Consider the following 19,996-nt stretch of genomic DNA (forward strand, 5'->3'; position numbering starts at 1 on the left):
GCTTCCTCCATCTGTTTGTTTTCCTCTCTCCTTTGGCGCTCCTATTACCTGCATGTCGACACTTTATTGCTTCTTGGTGCTTTCTGGGAGGATTCCTTGACCCGATCTTTTGTTTATGAAATCTTCTTTTGGTGGAATCCATTCTGATATTCATACTATCTGCCCAGTTCTTTATTTCAGCAATTATAGTTTTCAATCATTATTTCTACTGGGTTTCCTTTTTTAAAATAACTGTTTGCTATTAAATAGAATTTAGGGGCCAGCTCCATGGCCCAGTGGTTAAGTTCGCGCGCTCTGCTGCAGCGGCCCAGGGTTCGGATCCTGGGCATGGACATGGCACCACTCGTCAGGCCACGTTGAGGCGGCGTCCCACATCCCACAACTAGAAGGACCTGCAACTAAGATATACAACCGTGTACGGGGGTGGGGCGTTTGGGGAGATAAAGCAGAAAAAAATAAAATAAAATAAAAAATAAATATAATTTAATATTCCATTTTCTAGAATGAAAGAAATATGAAAGACCTTAGGTTGAAGTGTTCACAGGATAGGTAATAAAATCCTGTGTCTAAGTACAGTGTAGTAAAATTGAAAAATCTCAAATACAAAGTTTATGCACCAATTCTACTACATTCATTTTATTTATTTTTATTTTTTAAAATTTTTTATTGAGTTACTGATAGGTTACAATCTTGTGAAATTTCAGTTGTACATTATTGGCTGTAAGTAGTGTTGTAGGTGCACCACTTCACCCTTGGTGCCCACCCCCCACCCCACCTTTCCCCTGGTAGCCACTAATCTGTTCTTTTTGTCTACATTTTTAAATTCCTCATATGAGTGGAGTTATACAGAGACTGTCCTTGTCTATCTGGCTTATTTCACTTAACATAATACCCTCAAGGTCCATCCATGTTGTTGCAAATGGGACGATTTTGTTCTGTTTTACACCTGAGTGGTATTCCATTGTATATATAGACCACATCTTCCTTATCCATTCATCTGTTGATGGCCACTTAGGTTGCTTACACGTCTTGGCTATTGTAAATAAGGCTGCAATAAACATTGGGGTGCATGGGACTTTTGGAATTGCTGACTTCAAGCTCTTTGGATAGATAGCCAGTAGTGGGATAGCTGGGTCATATGGTAGTTCTATTTTTAATTTTTTGAGGAATCTCCATACTGTTTTCCATAGTGGCTGCACCAGTTTGCATTCCCACCAGTGGTATGTGAGGGTTCCTTTTTCTCTACAACCTCTCCAACATTTGTTACTATTTGTTTTAGTTATTTTTGTCATTCTAATGGGTGTAAGGTGATATCTTAGTGTAGTTTTGATTTGCATTTCCCTGATGATCAGTGATGATGAAAATCTTTTCATGTGTCTATTGGCCATCCGTATATCTTCTTTGGAGAAATGTCTGTTCATGTCTCCTGCCCATTTTTTGATCGGGTTGCTTGATTTTTTGTTGTTGAGTTGTGTGAGTTCTTTATATGTTATGGATATTAAGCCTTTGTCAGATGTATGACTTGCAAATATTGTTTCCCAGTTAGTGGGTTGTTTTTTTGTTTCAACCCTGTTTTCATTTGCCTTAAAGGAGCTCTTTAATCTGATGAAGTCCCATTTGTTTATTCTCTATATTGTTTCCCTTGTCTGAGAAGACATGGTGTCCAAAAAGATACTTTTAATAATGATGTCAAGGAGTGTACTGCCTACATTTTCTTCTAGAAGCCTTATGGTTTCAGGTCTCACCTTTAGGTCTTTGATCCATTTTGAGTTTATTTTGGTGAATGGTGAAAAAGAATGGTCAATTTTCATTCTTTTACATGTGGCTTTCCCGTTTTCCCAGCACCATTTGTTGAAAAGACTTTCTTTTCTCCATTGTATGCCCTCAGCTCCTTTGTTGAAGATTAGCTGTCCATAGATGTGTGGTTTTATTTCTGGGCTTTCAATTCTGTTCCATTGATCTGTGCACTGGTTTTTGTGCCAGTACCATGCTGTTTTGATTACTGTAGCTTTGTAGTATGTTTTGAAGTCAGGGATTGTGATGCCTCCGGCTTTGTTCTTTATTCTCAGGATTGCTTTAGCAATTCGGTCTTTTGTTGCCCCATATGAATTTTAGGATTCTTTGTTCTATTTTTGTAAAGAATGTCATTGGGATTCTTATTGGGATGGTGTTGAATCTGTGGATTGCTTTAGGTAGAATGGACATTTTAACTATGTTTATTCTTCCAAGCCATGTACATGGAATGTCTTTCCACCTCTATGTCATCATCCATTTCTTTCAGAAAAGCCTTGTAATTTTCGTTGTATAGGTCTTTCACTTCCTTAGCTAAATTCACCCCGAGGTATTTTATTCTTTTTGTTGCGATTGTGAATAGTATTGCGTTCTTGAGTTCTTTTTCTGTTAGTTCGTTATTAGAGTATAGAAATGCTAGTGATTTATGTAAACTGATTTAATACCCTGCAACTTTGCTGTAGTTGTTGATTACTTCTAAAAGTGTTCCAATGGTTTCTTTGGGGTTTTCTATGTATAAGATCATGTCATCTGCAAACAGCAAGAGTTTCACTTCTTCCCTCCCTATTTGGATTCCTTTTATTTCTTTTTCTTGCCTAATTGCTCTGCCCAAAACCTCCAGTACTATGTTAAATAAGAGTTGTGATAGAGGGCATTCTTGTCTCGTTCCTGTTTTCAGGGGGATGGGGTTCAGTTTTTTCCCATTGAGTATGATGTTGACTGTGGGTTTGTCATATATGGCCTTTATTATGTTGAGGTAGTTCCCTTCTATCCCCATTTTGTTCAGAGTTTTTATCATAAATGGCTGTTGGATCTTGTCAAATGCTTTCTCAGCATCTATTGAGATGATCATGTGGTTTTTATTCCTCAGTTTGTTGATGTGGTGTATCACATTGATTGATTTGCAGATGTTGAACCATCCCTGTGTCCCTGGTATGAATCCCACTTCATCATGATGTATGATCCTTTTGATGAATTGCTGAAATCGGGTTGCCAAAATTTTGTTGAGAATTTTTGCATCTGTGTTCATCAGAGATATTGGCCTGTAGTTCTCCTTTTTTGTGCTGTCCTTGTCAGGCTTTGGTATCAGCGTGATGTTGGCCTCGTAGACTGTGTTGGGAAGTGTTCCATCCTCCCTAAATTTTTGGAATAGCTTGAAAAGGATAGGTATTAAATCCTTTCTGAAAGTTTGGTAGAATTCCCCAGGAAAGACATCTGATCCTGGGGTTTTATTCTTTGGGATGCTTTTGATTGCTGTTTCAATCTCTTTCCTTGTGATTGGTCTGTTCAGATTGTCTGCTTCTTCTTGACTAAGCTTTGGGAGATTGTAGGAGTCCAAGAATTTATCCATTTCCTCTAGGTTATCCATTTTGCTGGCATATAGTTTTTCATAGTATTCTCTTATAATCCGTTGTATTTCTGTGGAGTCTTGTTATTTCTCCTCTTTCATTTCTGATTTTGTTTATCTGAGCTTTCTCTCTTCTTTTCTTTGTAAGTCTGGCTAGGAGTTTGTCAATTTTATTTATCTTCTCAAAGAACCAGCTCTTTGTTTCATTGATCCTTTCTACTGCCTTTTTTGTTTCAATAGCATTTATTTCTGCTCTGATTTTTATTATTTCTCTCCTTCTGCTGACTTTGGGCTTTGTTTGTTCTTCTTTCTCTAATTCAGTCAGGTGTAGTTTAAGTTTGCTTATTTGGGATTTTTCTTGTTTGTTAAGATGTGCCTGTATTGCGCTGAATTTTCCTCTTAATACAGCTTTTGCTGTATCCCATATGAATTGGTATGGCATGTTATCATTTTCATTTGTCTCCAGGTATTTTTTGATTTCTTCTTTGATTTCTTCAGTGATCCATTGCTTGTTCAATAGCAATATTGTTTAGTCTCCACATCCTTGTGCCTTTCTCAGCTTTTTTCTTGTAATTAATTTCTAGCTTTACAGCATTATGATCGGAAAAGATGCTTGTTATTATTTCAATTTTTTTGAATTTGTAGAGGCTTGCCTTGTTTCCTAACATATGGTCTATTCATGAGAATGTTCAATGTGTGCTTGAGAAGAATGTGTATTCTGCTGTTTTAGGGTGAAGTGATCTATATATGTCTATTAAGTCCAATTGTTTTAGCTTTTCATTTAGCTCCACTGTTTCCTTGTTGATTTTCTGGATGATCTGTCCATTGATGTGAGTGGGGTGTTGAGGTCCCCTACTATTATTGTGTTATTTTTGATATTTTCTTTTAGGTTTGTTAATAGTTGCTTTATGAAATTTGGTGCTCCTGTGTTGGGTGCATAGATATTTATGAGCATTATTTCTTCTTGATGGAGTGTCCCTTTGATCATTATATATTGGCCCTCTATGTCTCTCTTTATCTGCCTTATCTTGAAATCTATTTTGTCTGATATAAGTATTGCGACACCTGCTTTCTTTTGTTTGCTATTAGCTTGGAGTATTGTCTTCCACCCCTTCACTCTGAGCCTGTGTTTGTCCTTGGAGCTAAGGTGTGTTTCCTGGGGGCAACAAATGGTTGGATCTTGTTCTTTAATCCATTTTGCCACTCTGTGTCTTTTTATTGGAGAGTTCAATCCGTTTACATTGAGGGTGAGTATTGATGCATGAGGGCTTAATGCTGTCATTCTGTCGCTCATTTCCAGTTTTCCTGTGTTTCCTTTGTTTCTCGTCCTGTGTGTTTCAACCTACCCATTGACTTCTGCAATTTCTTATGCTGGGTTTCTTAGATTTTTCCTTATTTATGTTTTGTGTCTCTGTTCTGTTTTTTAGTTTAGTGGCTACCCTGAAGTTTGTATTCAGAATCTCGTGTATAACACAGTCCGTTTTCTGGTGGTCTCTTACTTCCTTAGCCTAGACTGATTCAGTCCCTTTCCTCCTCCCTTCCTAAATTATTATTTTCATCTCTTATTCCAACTTGTGTTGTGAGTTTGTGGTTAGAGTGATAAGATTGTCTTTGCTTTGGTGAGTTCCTTCCCTTTATCCTAATGCTATAGTTGAATATTTGCTATTCTATTCTGATTCTATCTATTTGTCTCCCTACTCCGTGTTTTGTGACCCCTCCTCCCTTTTTTTTCTTTTTTCAGGTATGAGGCCTTCTCAAGGATTTCTTGTAGTGGGAGGTCTTTTGGCTACAAAGTCCCTTAGCTTTTGTTTGTCTGGAAAAGATTTAATTTCTCCATCATATCTGAAGGATATTTTTGCTGGATAGAGTATTCTTGGCTGAAAATTTTTATCCTTTAAAGTTTTGAATACATCATTCCAATCTCTCCTAGCTTGTAAGGTTTCTGTAGAGAAATCCGCTGAAAGTCTGATAAGGGTTCCTTTGTAAGTTATTTTCTTCTGCTTGCTGCCCTGAGTATTCTTTCTTTGTCATTCATTTTTGCCATTTTTACTACTATATGCCTTGCAGTAGGTCTTTTTACATTGACAAATCTAGGAGATCTGAAAGCTTCCTCCACACACATTTCTCTCTCAATCCCTAGATTTGGGAAGTTCTCTTCTATTATTTCGTTGAGCACACTTTCTGCTCCATTTTCCTTTTCCACACCCTCAGGAATTCCGATTATTCTTAAGTTGCATTTTTCTCATTGAGTCTGCTATTTCTGGGAGATTTTCTTCAGTTTTTTAAATTCTTAGTTCTCTTTCTTTCTCTGTCTGGAGCCATTCAGCCTGTCTATCTTTGATTATGCTAATTTGCTCTTCTATGGTGTCTACATGGGCATTCAGGGAATCAGTATTCTGTTTTATCTGATCCACTGTATTTTTCATCTCTGGTATTTCTGATTGATTCTTCTTTATAGTTTCAATCTCTTTTGTGAAGTAACTCCAGAACTCGTTGACTTGTTTCTCTATATTTCCCTTTACCTCATTGAGTTTTTTGATGATAGCTACTCTGAGTTCATTGTCACTTAGTTTACCTATTTCCAAGTCCTCAGGACATAATTCTGTGTTTTTAATGTTTTCCTTGTGGACTGGAGCTTTTATAAATTGCTGGATGGTGGAGCAGTCTTTGCGCATGATGATAGTATTCGGTTGCAGTTACAGCCTGTGGCCACTAGATGGGAGTCGAGAGCCACACATTCTGAGCCCTCTGCCTCCAGCCATGATGGCAGCACACAGCGTGGGTTGGGGGAGGAGGGGCACTTTCTCTGGAGTGCAGACCTGGATTCCGATCAGCTCTTGCTCTCTGGTCTCCCGGGGCCCTGGCTTGCTGGGGTACCCCCACGCAAAAGCTTTCCCCTGTTAGAGGGTTTCCGCTGCATGGGTGGAGGGAGTCCTGGAAGATCCCGTGGACGCGCAGCCCCTGCCCCACTCCTTCCTTCACCCACAGCAGCAATCCCAGTCTCTAGGCGAGGGAGCGAAGTTCTCTCTTACCCCATTCCACCTCCTCCAAGGGCAGCTCCAGCCTCTCCACCCTCTGTTGTTTGGCTGCTGTGGGTCTCTGACAATCTCTGTGTTATTAGGATTTTTTGGTTGGAATTCTGTCGTTCCTTTTGGTTGTAGTTTGGAGGGGAGAGAGTCCCGGGTGAGCTCACTCCGCCATGTCACTGACATCACTCTGACTATACTCATTTTAGATTCTTATGGTCTATAAATTAATTAGGTAGAGTTGTTTAGCGTATTTTGTTTGTTTTACTCTCAAGTGAGAGTAAATAATCTGCAGAAATCAGCCATCTTTGACACATTCTTTATTTCACTATAATCTCTTGTACAATTTGTGAAAGCATGATGTTGGCTATTTTTTTAAGTTAGATATTCTTTATTATGTCCAGGAGTTGGCATTCTGTTTTTGGTTATCTAAGAGTTTTAGTTTTTCATTATAATTAGATGTCAATTTTTCATCATATACTTTCTAAAACACATAAAACCTGTATAATATAGACTAATAGTTTATAAATACTATTGGTACTGATTGCTTGCCATGAGAAATTTTTATTTCACTCTCTTCAATTTCCTAGCAAATAAATGTCTTGAATTTTCTTGTAGGAATGTGCCAAGACTGTTACTCTGCCTTTTTCCCTTAAGCATTGTTGAAATTTGATATTTCTCTCATTCATTTCTTAAAAGCAATGCAAGTATAAGATTGTTCCAACCCTAGTAACCTCAGTCTAGTCCAACATTTTAAGCAGCCTATTTTGCCTCTGCTCCTCTGGTGTGAGTGGAAGCCTGCCGTCTTTCTGACTGTGTGCTCCTCTCTAGGAGAGCTGCCTGGGGCTCACCGTCTGCATTGGGACCTTCATCCTCTGCTGTGGCTCCCATCCTTTGTTGGAAGACAATAGCCTGAGGGCTAGGGTTCTCCCAGGGGCCTGCAGCCCTCCCAACTCTGTGCCCAGGAAAGGGCCTCCATGACTTTGGCCTTCTCTGTTTGTGGGGTGTGGAATTCAATGTGTATACATTAATCACTTGTATTAATTACATCATTCAGGGATTTTAAAATTTTTTCATTATATTATAAAATACGGAATACAGATTCACTCTATGCTTCAAATCTTTTAACCTCTCCTTCATACTTTCCCTTCTTTGTCTTTCTGTGCTTCATTCTATACCATTTCTTTGGTTCTGTCTTTTGGGTAACTCATTTTCTTCAGAGGTGTCCATTTGGTCTGCTGCTAAATGGGTAAAGTGAATTTTAACTTCCAGTTATCATATTTTTTACTTCTGAAAGTTCTGCTTTGCTTTCTTCACAATTGTTTGCTTTGTCATGTGTTCAAGCCTCTCTTGAAAAACACATCAAACGTTTACACCATACATTGGTTTTTTAAATTTAATATTTAAAGCAATGGTTTCTAGACTTGAGTGTGCATCAGAAGCACCTGAGAACGTGTTAAACCACGGATCACCTCACCCTGGAGTCTCTGGCTCTGTAGGTCTGGAGCAGAGCCTAGAAATTTGAATTTCCAACAAGTTTCCAGGTGATGCTGATGTTGCTGGTTTAGGGACTACATTTCGAGGACAACTAACCTAAAGTATTTGTAGGTGAAATTTTCCTAGTCATTGTTGTGCTCTCTCTCACTCATGGTGCTTGTGTTTTTGCTGTTTTCTTTGTTTTAACTGAGAGCTGCTCATTTTCCTTGGATTTTTTTGGGGGGGCCTGTGGAAGGAAATTCTTGGTTGCTGGGATAAAGGTGCATTTCTGAAGAGAGGATTTGTGTTTGCGTTGCCTGGTTTCTGGGGACACTACCAGCCCAGGACCATTCTAAATTAAATTCCTGGCTTGAGGTTTTTTGAAACTCCTAGTTAAGATGAATTCAGCTGCATGATCCCATGAAGGCTGGGTGATAGTCCTGCTACTCAACAAGCAGTTTTGAGATTGGCAGTATCTCTACTCACGCAGCAGGGGCAGTGTTATTTCTAGTTGAACTTTACCAAGAGAGGGTAGTCCTTTGATGCTCCAGGTTCGTGGTGCAGGGAACAGTGTCCTACTGAGTTCCCTCTCTGGGCCTTTTCTCCCAACCGACTCTGCTGAGCTGTTGAAACTCATGACTAGGTTCACCAGGTGCCCTCAGGTTGAAAGCAGATCGCAGTGCCTGGTTGCCCCTCTGTTCTTGGAGTTGCAAACATTTTCTCCGAATGTGTCATTTGTCTTTTAACTTTGTCTATGGTATTTTGTCAGCATAGAGAAAATTAAAATTTTAGTAGTAAAATCTAGGAATTATGTCCAATTTTCTTTGGCTACTGGACTTTATGGAAAAGGTTATTCTCCAATAAAGATTTTTTATTCCTTTAAATTTTTCCCTAAAAGCTTTATAAACCATGACTGTTTTATATTTATACATCTCATGAGGCAGGAACCTAACTTTAATTTACACAAAATAGATTTTCAGTTGCTCCATATACTGAATAATCTATTCTTTACCTACTGCTTTAAAGTGTCACGTTTTCCATGTATTAAATGCATATATATTTCTGATTATATTCTGGCATAAAGAACTGTTTATCTATTCCTGATATAGTAACAAACTACTTTAATTATAATAGCTCTTGAGGACATTTTAATATCTGATAAGACACATGTCCCCTCAATATTCTATTTCTTAAACATTTCTTGACAATTCTTACATAATTATTGTTCCAGATGAAACAGAATCAACTTAAGTTTCTTCAAAGCTCCTTTGGTATTCTTTTTTTTTTTTTTAATTTTTATTGAGTTAACAATAGGTTACAATCTTGTGAAATTTCAGTTGTACATTATTGTTTGTCATTCGTGTTGTAGGTGCACCCCTTCAACCTTTGTGCCCACCTCCCACACCATCTTTCCCTTGGTAGCCACTAATCTGTTCTCTTTGTCTACATTTTTAAATTCCTTATATGAGTGTAGTCATACAGAGATTGTCCTTGTCTATCTGGCTTATTTCACCTAACATAATTCCCTCAAGGTCCATCCATGCTGTTGCAAATGGGACTGTTTGTTCTGTTTTACAGCTGAGTAGTATTCCGTTGTATATATAGACCACATCTTCTTAATCCAGTCATCAGTTGATGGGCACTTAGGTTGCTTCCACGTCTTGGCTATTGTAAATAATGTTGCAATGAACATTGGGGTGCATGGGACTTTTGGAATTGCTGACTTCAAGCTCTTTGGATAGATACCCAGTAGTGGGATAGCTGGGTTGTATGGTAGTTCTATTTTTAATTTTTTGAGGAATCTCCATACTGTTTTCCATAGTGGCTGCACCAGTTTGCATTCCCACCAGCATTGTATGAGGGTTCCTTTTTCTCCACAACCTCTGCAACATTTGTTACTATTAGTTTTAGATATTTTTGTCATTCTAATGGATGTAAGGTGATATCTTAGTGTAGTTTTGATTTGCATTTCCCTGATGATCAGTGATGATGAAAATCTTTTCATGTGTCTATTGGCCATCCGTATATCTTCTTTGGAGAAATGTCTGTTCATGTCTCCTGCCCATTTTTTGATCGGGTTGTTTAATTTTTTGTTGTTGAGTTATGTGAGTTCTTTATATGTTATGGATATTAAGCATTTGTCAGATGTATGACTTGCAAATATTGTTTCCCAGTTAGTGGGTTGTTTTTTGTTTCAATCCTGTTTTCATTTGCCTTGAAGAAGCTCTTTAGTCTGATGAAGTCCCATTTGTTTATTCTTTCTATTGTTTCCCTTGTCTGAGAAGACATGGTGTCCAAAAAGATCATTTTAATACTGATGTCAAGGAGTGTACTGCTTACATTTTCTTCTAGAAGCCTTATGGTTTCAGGTCTCACCTTTAGATCTTTGATCCATTTTGGGTTTATTTTGGTGAATGGTGAGAAAGAATGGTCAATTTTCATTCTTTTATATGTGGCTTTCCAGTTTTCCCAGCACCATTTGTTCAGAAGACTTTCTTTTCTCCATTGTATGCCCTCAGCTCCTTTGGTGTCCTTTGGTGTTCTGATTGAAAAACATTATGTTTATCTATTGCTTTGGGAAGATTGCCATCTTCACGCACTTTGAGTCTTCCTATCTAGGAGTATGGTATGTTTCCCATTCAACTTGGGCCTCATTTTATGTGTATCAGTAAATTGCATAGTTTTCTTTATATGTTTATATATTTTTTCTTTCTTGTTGAGTTTGATTTTTAGTTATCATTTTTGTGAATGGGACTTTACTTTTTATGTCATTTTTAACTAGTTATGGCTAATTGGAAGAAAAGATATTAACTTGTAAATATTTATTTTGTTTTACTGAGGTATAATTAACACAGCATATTATTTTCAGGTGGTTTTTTTTGAGCTGTATCTCTGAGATTTTTCTATGTATACAATCATATCTCATGTAGCTATTGCTTCCTCTTCAATTTTTTTCCCTCATTTTGTTTTCTAGATTTATTCCATTAAATAGACTTCCCAACGTTTTATTAAATAGTACAGACAGTGACACGCTTGTCTTCTTCCTCATGTTGGTTAGAATGACTTTAAATTCTCAGAACTGTTTACTATTGATTTCTGATAAAGACTGTTTAAAATATTTAAGGAAAATTCTTTTATTCAACATTTTTGTAGTGGGCACAGAATTTTGTTAAATATTTTGTATCTATTGAAAAAATCAAATCACCACCAGGTATTTGGCTTTTATTTTTGATTTATTAATGTAACATTTTCAGTTTTTTAATGTTGAAGCATCTTATCATCCCAAAATAAATCCTATTTAGTTATTTTTATGATTTTAAAATTTGCTACTTGATTGTACATGCTAAAATTTTTCTTACAATTTTGGTTATTTATTCTTGTGCTATTGTTTTCTTGTTAGGACATAGTATGTATCTGCATGTAATTTGTGTCAAGTTCATTTTGGATTGTTGCTCACCTTTGAATGAGCTGAGCTCTTCCTGGACCAGTTGTCTGTGGGAGGTGCCTGTCAGAGAGCAGGCGGGGTGGTGCTCCTGGCTGGAAGAATTCCTGTGATGGAACCTTGTGTGTGTCCTCCTGGACGTGCCTTATCCCTGGACAAGGGAGTAAGCACTGCAGTCAGTGAGTAAGGCTGAGCCCCCTTCCTCCCCTGCCACTTCACCAAGACGCCTGTCTCCACAATTGTGATCTAGGTGGTGATTTATCCAGCGTCACCCTACCTGCTGCTCCAAGATTCACGTCAAACTACGTCCAGGGACATTTTATCAACTGGCCCTCAGGAATTATTAATTTTGCCTCTCAGGGTGTATTACTTACTTCTGAGGAGGATTATTTTCTATCAGTCAGGGTCCAGTCGGGAATACAGAATCTACCAGTTATTTCAGCAGAGTGACTTTAATATGAGAACTTGATTAAACAGATACTGAAGATGGAAAATGGGAAAAGGGACCACTGACTTAAGGTAGAGACAGTAGCTGCGGAAGGCAGCTACCACGCCTAGTACTGGGGGAATAAAGGGAACTGTGTGGGGTTATTACGACCTAGAAGCTTGGTGGGGCGGGAGACACAGACCTCTGAGGAGGAATGTCAGCCAGTTGGTTGCTGATATTTCGGAATAGATGAGATGAGGCTGTGTTCTGGGAATATAGAAAAACTAGAAACTGAAATCAACTGTTTTGGGGACCAACTGCCACTACTGGGTTGAACTCCAGCCCTGACATTTTCCGGTGCTCCTTCCTCCCCACTCCTGGCAGAATCTAGCGGGACAAATGTGGTCTGCAGAGTCCCAGCAGCACAAAGCAAAAGAGAAGGGCAGCTGAGTTAGAGGCTGACAGACGACAGCTTCATGACCTGCTGCGTCATCTGAGATGTGCATCGGGGCCCCTTCTCAGCATTTCCATTCTTCTCTTTGACATTCCCTGTTGTTGGCAGCTCTTCCTCGTCGGTTGTGGTTCAGTGTTACAGATGTCTCCCAGTTTCGCTGAAAATAGATTTTGCTTCTGTTTCTTACTCTTTTAATATCTTTCTACGTACTTGCTCTTTTAGCACTGTAGAATGTGTTTTCCTTCTTTCTTTTTCTCTTTCTTTTTTTTGGTGGGGAAGGTTGGCCCTGAGTGAATATCTGTTGCCAGCCTGCCTCTTTTTGCTTGAGGAAGATTGTTGCTGAACTAACATCTGTTGCCAATCTTTCTCTATTTTGTATGTGGGGTGCTGGCACAGCATGGCTTGATGAGCGGTATGTAGGTCCATGCCTGGGATGTGAACCTGCAAACCCTGGGCTGCTGAACCAGAGCACGTGAACTTAACCACTACACCACCGGGCCTGCCCTAGGGTGATTTTTGAGGAGAGGAAGGCAATTTTCCTCCATTACTCCACCATTTAAAAACTTGAAGTTACAGATGTGTTATTGACTGTGTAATCTCCTTTAACAGTTTCTTATCTCTCGCAGCTTTCTTTTCATCTTGGTATAGCATTTTGTTATGTGTTTCTCTTTGTTATTTCTTTTTCTTGTGTCATTGAGAACATGATTGTTTTTTCCACCTTAATAATGCCTAATTGCCTAATTGTTACTTAAACTTTTCTTCTGATTTCTATAGCTAATAATTTTCAGAAATAGGTTTTCCTTCTAAGTTTTCAGAATGATGCTCTGCATCCTCTGATGAGCAATAAAGAAGTATGTATAGACAAACATACATATATATTAAACTCTTCCTCCTAGAATGAGAAAGAATCCATCCAAGAATTGTTTTTTGCCAATTAATTGGATGTGTAGATTTTTCTGGGCCCCAGGCATTGATAATTTTTATTTTTCTAGAATCTCATTCTCATATATATTCTAGAATGCAGATTAAATTCATTGCAAAGCCCAGTTCTAAGCGTTTGGCAGCTATCAGGTGATGTCATTGTATGGTGTTGAGATGGTGGAAGGGTAGGGTGAACAGCTTGCTGGATGGCCTTTCCTCTAGCTTCCTCTAGGCATGCCAGAGGTTTTGACTCTTGATCGAACATTCTTTCCAATACTAACATAGGGGTCTGTTAGGAGGATACGTATATGAGATCCAAGGTAAGTGAGAATTCAGCCTAGGTCTATGTACCAGGCCCTGCACCTGTGCCCAATTGTTGAGATTGCTTACTGAGAAATGAATAACCAGTATTGGTGAAATGAAGATGCCTGGAGAACGGGAGCCACACATCTAACCGACTGAGGGCTTCCAGGAGCCCACATGCACTCAACCTCATCTCTGTGACCCACCCTGAAAGAAGGACAAGTGTACGGGAACACTTGCCTGGGAGTCATGAGACCTCATCTTTGCTGTTACTGTGTGTGCTGTATTGCCCACTCTGTATCCTTTTTTGTTTGTGTCATTTCAAATTTTTATTTTGAAATAATTATAGATTCACAGAAAGTTGCAAAAAATTGTACTCGGAGGCCCCGTGTACCCTTCACCCAGTTTCTCTCGATGGTAACAACTTGTGTAACTATAGTACAATATCACACCAGCAAATCAACAATCTACAGAGCTTATGCAGATTTTGCCAGTTCTATATGCACTTGTGTGTGTGTGTGGTCATATCCAAGTTTATCGCCTGTGTGGCTGTACATAATCAAGATACAGAACAGATCCATAATCACGAGGGCTCTCTCATGCTATCTCTTTATAGCCTCCCCTCATCACTACCACCCCCAAACCTCCAGCAACCGCTAATCTATAATTTTATTTTAAGAATGTTGTGTAAATAGAATGATGCAAAATGTAACATTTTGAGGTTTTTTTCCTCAGAATAATTTCATAGAGATTTGTCTAAGTTGTCGCATGGATCAGTAGTTTGTTCCTTGTCATTGCTGAGTAGTATTCTGTGGTGTGGATGCCCCACGGGTGGTTTACCATTTACCCATTGAAGATCATCTGGGTTGCTTCCAGTTTTCAGCTCTTATGAATAAAACTGCTACGAAAATTTGTGTGCAGGTTTTCGTGTGGATATAAGTCTTCGTTTCTCTGGGATAAATGCTCAGGAGTATGATCATTGATTGTATGGTAGCTTCAGTTTAGTTTCATAAGAAATTGCCAAACTGTTTCCAGAGCAGCTATACCGTTTAACATTGCCACCAGCAATGTCTGAGTGATCCAGTTTCTCTGCATCCTCCCTAGCATTTGGTGTTAACTCTGTTTTTTTATTTTAGTCATTCCAACAGGTGTGTAATGGTATTTTGTTGTGGTTTTAATTTGCATTTCCCTGATGACTAATGAAATTGAACAATTTTCCGTGTGCTTATTTTCCATCTGTATATCCTCTTCAGTAAAATGCTTGTTCATGTATTTCACCTATTTTTCATAGGATTTTGTAATGATGAATATTGAGACTTCTTTATATATTCCAGATATAAATCCTTTGTTGGATGTGTGATTTTCAAATATTTTCTCCTACTATGTTGCCTGTCTTTTCACCTTCTTAATGAGGTCTTTCACAGAGCAGGTGTGTTTAATTTTCCTGAGGTCTAATATATTAAATTTTCACACTTTTGGTGTCAAGTATAAAAACTTGAAGATTTTCTTCTATGTTATTTTTTTCTCAAAGTTTTATACTTTTACCTTTGCGTCTGTGATCCATTCATATTTTTCTTAAAGCTAAGTAAATTTGGTGCTGAGTGAAGCCTATTGCGTCTTGTAAGCTATGTTGTCAATACCAGCCCGTGACTATCACTGCAAGTAGCACGGATTGGGTGTCATCCATAATGTCTTCTCCTTCCTTTTACTGCCTGGTTCTCTGACATATAGGACTAACATGATATATAAACCCTATAGCTCCTAGAAACATTTTAGTGGCTACTAAGCTCAGAAATAATTTGCCATCTCTGAGGCAGGTGATTTTTTGATTCTTCTTTAATTTCATTTTTAGGACACCAAAAGCAAGAGTTGAGTCCACAGTGGTTAGCTCACCAATTTTCTCCTTTTGAATGAAAGACCGAAGCTGTATCTAGTTATCACCTACACTAATTCTGGCTCTCTACCTGAGAGTAGAGGAGCAGCTTCAAGCTGAGGATTACCTCCCTCTGATGTGCCATCCTGTCTACAATAACCAAGTCTTCACACTGGAATTCACTGAAAACTGCTCCCCAATCCAGCTGGTGTCTTCTGCAGGGACGTTAAAGAAATGGAGGAGGATCCTTTTCCTGTCCTCTCTGCGCTGCTCCCACCTGCTCACCCAAGCAGGAGGAGAGAGGTAAGTGGGTAGGAAAGCCTTGCTGGTACTCTCCTAGGAGAACATTGTGCTAACTGGTCCTGGCAGAGTTTTAAAATTTACTCTTTGTTTTGTGAGGCATTTCTGTTGATTCTTTGGAGATTCTTGTCACCAGGGACTCTTAATCTGTAGTTCTTTCAACTCAGGAGAATGCTTTTCTTTTGTTTTAATTTGTACAATCCACTAGAGTTAATTTTTTGTTAGCCAGCATACCTTATCTAGAGAAACCTCTTGATTTTTACAGTTAAGCTTGTCTCCTTAAGGCAGAGAGAGCAGCTGCTGCTGATCACCTTTGGCAGAGGAGGATCTGCCAGAAACAGTCTCCGTTCCATGGAAAGAAGGATCGAGGAGAGGGAATCACTCTCAGAGGGCTGGTAGGGGGCATATCCACTTTTTCAGATAGTGCTGGCAACAGCTATCTACTGCTTTGTAACAAATGACTCCAAACGTGGGCAATTTGGCCTGAGCTCATTGGGAGGCCCTTCTGTTCTGTTCCCAGCTTGATTTTCCTTGGCAAGGCTTGCTCATGTGTCTGGGCCACAGCTGGGAAGGCTGGGAAAGCTGTGATGCTAGGGCCTCTCTCCATGGGGTGTTTCCTCACCCAGCAGGCCAGCCTGGGCTTATCCACATGGTGGCAAAGGGGTTCCCAGCAGCAAGAGAAGCAGCAGAAAGGCCTCTTAACGCCTGCGCTTGGAACTCTCACAACCTCACTCCCACTGCATTCTATTGTTCAAAGCAAGTCACAAGCACCCCAAATTTAAGAGGTAAGGAAATAGATCCCACTTTTTTTTTTTTTAAGATTGGTCCTGAGCTAACATGTTGCCAATCTTCCTCTTTTTTTTTTCTCTCCCCAAAGCCCCAGTATAGAGTTGTGTATCCTAGTTGTAGGTCATTCTAGCTCTTCTATGTGGGATGCTGCCACAGCATGGCTTGATGAGTGGCATAGGTCCACACCCAGGATCTGAACTCGCGAGCCCTAGGCTGCTGAAGCGGAGTGTGTGAACTTAACCACTTGGCCACGGGGCCGGCCCTTAGATCCTACCTCTTGATCAGTGGAGTTCAAATAATTTCTGGCCACATTTAGTAATTTACCACAGTGCTTTAAGACCGAAATGCCTCCTTCTCAATTCCCCAAGAGTATAAGCCAAGTAGCAGAAAATAGGGGACCAGCAACAGCTAAGTCAGCCTATAAGAGATCATTAACATGGCCTCTGTGACAGCTTACAACCATCCTGAGTGAGAAGGCCCAGGCAGTGAAACACTGCGGCTTTGCACAGGGCAGTGAGACTGGAAAGAGGGACCAGTACTGCCACTTACATCTTTTCTCTTTGGTCCACAATATCAAATAAATAGGCCTTTTGTTTCCTTTTACAGGTCCCACATTCTAAGACTGTTTAATTTGAGTTCAGGAGAAGTGAAATAGGCTGTCAGTAAACAGCCAAGCTGTTACCAGGTCCATTTTGCAGTGAAGTTCAAGTTCAAGTTCAACTACAGATATCGTATGCAGGTGCTATGTATACACTGCACATTTGTGTGACATGGTGTTGGTAGAGGTGTGTATAACACGATCACTATCTTCCATCCATGTTTTTTGAGATATTTGGAATTTTGTGCCACGAATTCATTGCACTTGAGTTTAAGAAGAGATGTGAGTTTTTCTTGACCTTTCATCCACAACAAGAGACTTTTTGAAAAGACAAGTTTCGAATGTACTGAAATGGACTTAATCTAATTTTCATGTGTACACTTGAAGGTTCAGTGCAAAACAATAAGTATGACAAACATTTCAGCCGCTTAGCCCAGCTGTTTAGGACTGTTTATTTTGAAATGTTTTCAAGGTTTCAATAACATAAACATGTAAGCTGGAAATGATACATTTCTACCCATTTCCATCCACCCACTCAGATGGAAAAGCTCGTATATTTTTATAACTTGAAAAATCAGTTATTTTCCCAGGCAAATGCATGGGTGGAATTTTCAAGACATTTTCCAACGTTTCACCTGCATACGGGAGAACAGAATAAGCTTCTTTGTGTCTCAAAAAGGGGGAAAACAGCAACCACTGGATACCTCTTGGCTTTTGCACAATGACACTATTTAGTATGATACGTATTTAAATTACAGATGTGAACCAGCATTTAGGCACATAGCCAATATATAATCACTGACACTATTGCTTAAATAGCAATATGATGTGGTATAATATGGTGATGGAAACTTGACCCATTTTGTCTAGATTTTGGTATTTTGCTGAATATTATCTATGCTTGTTTCTCTGGGTAGATGACAGAAAAGTACAAATGTTAAAAATGTGAAAATGTGCATGACATGTGCAAATTGTTAAAAAAAAATATAGCAAGGACACACTTTGCTCTTTTGTAACTCTTTTGGCTACAACATAGTAACATTTCATAGTGATCTTAGAAGGAAACTGTTCAAACACCTACCAACAGCTGACTTCATAAGTATTCGAACATCTCCTCTTGCCGGCCACCGTTTCTGGGACTTCTTTTGAGCAGTCTTATATTCTCCAGAAAGAACAGAATGCATTCAATACTTCAGCCACTGAGTTACCTTTATTCATTTTCCTTTAAGTGGTACTATATTCTTTAGACGCACAAGTCTCATTTTTCCCAGGAAGATTTTTATGAGTAGTGAACAGAAAGTTACTTATTTCTGTTTTTTTGTAAAGTATCAAGCTACAAAGGAAAAACATGGGCTTTGCTATCTGACACCAACAATTTGATTCAGAATCCACATGACCACTTTCTAGCTGTTTACTTACAAAACTCCTTGAACCTTAGTGTCTGCATCTGAATAATCAGGACAACAGCCCTGACTATGCAGGTGGTTGGTGATAATTAGCAACAAGGTATGTAAATTTCTTGGCAGATAGGTATGTTATAAACAGTAGATATTGTTAAAATTGTACTTTGCATAGTTACAACATGTCTATATTTATGTGTGTGGTTCATCTTTGAGTTAACATACTAGGAAATTTTCTTTTACTGCATAAAGCATTTAGTTTATCCATTGAACTAGTTCCCATTCTGTTAGGCACGTTAGTGTTACAGATAATGGCTTAACTAGCAGCACTGACATCAGTCGGACGCCGAGTGGCTTCTGTGGGGCTGAGCTCTGCGGCACGGTTGGCTGCATTGTCTGAGCTCTGCACCATGTCAGGGAAAAGTACTCCCTTTGGAGGCAGGACACTTGTGTTTTTGTTTTTGAAATTATAAAGTCTAGTTGATAATATTTATCCTGACTAGCCTATAGAATGCTATATGAAGAAATATGACCACTTTTTAAACTGCTATTATTTTAATGCTATCTTAAATTATTTTAAAAATGTTTTTAATTATTTACAAATGATACTTTAAATGTTATTATTTTAGATACCTCATATAAGGAGAATTATTCAGTATTTGTCTTTTGTAACTGGCTTATTTCACTTAGCATCATGTCCTCAAATTTCGTTTATATTGTTGCGTACGGCAGCAAGAAGGATTTCCGTCTTTTTTAAGGTCGAATAGTATTCCATTGTATGTATATACCACGTTTTCTTTAGCCATGACAGTTAGGTTGTTTCCGTGACTTGGCTTTTGTGAACAGCACTGCAGTAAACATAGGAGTGCTAGTACCTCTTTGAGATCCTAATTCCAATTTTTCTGGATAAATACCCAGAAGTGAGATAGCTGGATCATATGGTAGTTCTATTTTTAATTTTCTGAGAAACCTCCACACTGTTTTTCATAGTGGCTGCACCAGTTTACATTCCCGCCAACAGGGTACAAGGGTTCCAATTTCTCCACATTCTTGCCAATGCTTGTCACCTTTTGTTTTTTGATAATAGTCAAACTCATAGAAACAGAGTAAAAGGGTGGTTGTCAAGGGCTGGGGGAAGAGGGAATGGGAAGTTGTTGTAAAACAGGTATGAAGTTTCAGTTCTGCAGGATGAGTAAGTTCTAAAGGTCTGCTGTGCAACATTGCGCCTGTAGTTAACGATACTGTATTGTGCACTTAAAAATCTGTAATGAGGGTAGGTCTCATGTTAAGTCTTGGTAGCCACAATAAATAAAGTCATTATTACATCAATTATTTTAAAAAATATTTAAACTGTTACTACATTTGTCAAAAACCCTTAGAGCATACACCAGCAAGAGTGAAAACTAATGTAAACTATAGACTTTGGGTGAAAATGATGTGTCAGTGCACGTTCATCAGTTGTAACAAACGTACCACATGGTGTGGGATGTTGTTAGTGGGGAGGCTGTGCATGTGTAGGGGCAGGGAGGATGTGAAAACTCTGTACTTCCTGGTCAAGTTTGTTGTGAACCTAAAACTGCTCTAAAAAATGTTTCCTATTTAAAACAGGTTATTAGCACATCAATTCCT

The 19,996-nt window shown here is 38.8% G+C and overlaps 1 long non-coding RNA gene across 2 annotated transcripts in view; it reads left to right on the plus strand.

Annotated features, from left to right (window-relative positions):
• The window catches only part of LOC139075672 (uncharacterized), a 69,938-nt gene that overhangs the window by 19,067 nt on the left and 30,875 nt on the right, over nucleotides 1–19,996 (plus strand). Inside the window, exons 2-5 of one of the 2 annotated variants that reach the window (XR_011526284.1) lie at nucleotides 15,260–15,583; nucleotides 15,865–15,975; nucleotides 16,210–16,365; nucleotides 16,976–17,154. This is a non-coding gene — a long non-coding RNA (uncharacterized lncRNA). Of the gene's footprint in view, nucleotides 1–15,259; nucleotides 15,584–15,864; nucleotides 15,976–16,209; nucleotides 16,366–16,975; nucleotides 17,155–19,996 lie in introns of those variants that run through there. The other variant, XR_011526283.1, reaches the window with a different exon arrangement.

Source organism: Equus przewalskii, chromosome 14, assembly GCF_037783145.1.
Source record: "Equus przewalskii isolate Varuska chromosome 14, EquPr2, whole genome shotgun sequence".
Lineage (NCBI taxonomy): Eukaryota > Metazoa > Chordata > Mammalia > Perissodactyla > Equidae > Equus > Equus przewalskii.